This window comes from Camelus ferus, chromosome 5 (genome assembly GCF_009834535.1).
Source record: "Camelus ferus isolate YT-003-E chromosome 5, BCGSAC_Cfer_1.0, whole genome shotgun sequence".
Taxonomy (NCBI): Eukaryota; Metazoa; Chordata; class Mammalia; order Artiodactyla; family Camelidae; genus Camelus; species Camelus ferus.
In genome coordinates, this window is record NC_045700.1 from 80426742 (window position 1) to 80427729 (window position 988).

Consider the following 988-nt stretch of genomic DNA (forward strand, 5'->3'; position numbering starts at 1 on the left):
CATGAGAATTCACTGGGTTTCTGGACCATGAGTCCAAAAGAGAGTGGAGGAAGGGTGAAGGGTGCACCAGTACTGCCCCTGAACCTGCAGACCTGCACTGGAAAAGCTTAGGTTCGGGGGCCCCCCAGCCTCCCTGTAGAGGAGAGAGTGGCCCTCTGGTGAGCTCTTGGTTGGCATTTCCGAGTACACTTGAACATGCTCACTATAAAGCTTGATTACTAAGTCTGTCCAGCTGTGGCCAAGAAGCTCCCAATGGCCAAGGACAGTGCCAGGCTCTCTAAAGTGTTTTCTAGCTTGTTATTTTATCATGAAAAATGTATAGCATTTTCCCCAAATGTGTTCCATGCTGTGTGTGGTTCTGCAGGACATTGTGGGTCTAATGCAAACAGCTGTCCACAGTGTCTTTTTTCACACAACAGCCCAAAAGGCTGGCCCTCCTTGAAACTCACTTTGAGGGATACTTACCTAATAAACATCACAGAGCCTAGCAAGGTAAGTTGTCCCCACTGATCCCTAAAATGCAGTTGGTTCAGAGAGTTTGCTTGGAAAAGAGCTAGAGGCTCTTTTAGGGACATCTGGAATCGTCTGAGGGTGACCCTGGTGGTTCCTACCTTCTGCTTTCCCTTTTAATTTGTCTCCATCAAGTTTAGTGTGTTTCAGACTGGTTTGAGACCTATTAATGGATTTAAATCTCCTGACATTTTTATTTCCTAAACTATTGTGAGATAATTATAGATTTACTGCAATCATAAGAAATTGTACAGAAATCCTGTGTACCCTTCACCCAGGTTCCCCCAGTGGTAACAGTATAGACTAATCAGAGTGTGTTGCACTTAATGAGGGTAAGTATCGATTTTGAAGCATGTTTTAGTTAATAGACATATCTTGACTAGATTGTAAAAATGTCTTTTTACTATGGGTCATACTCAAGAAATGTGAAAGCCGCAGGTCATTGTAGTCATCCAGGCTTCACTTTACGTTGTATAAA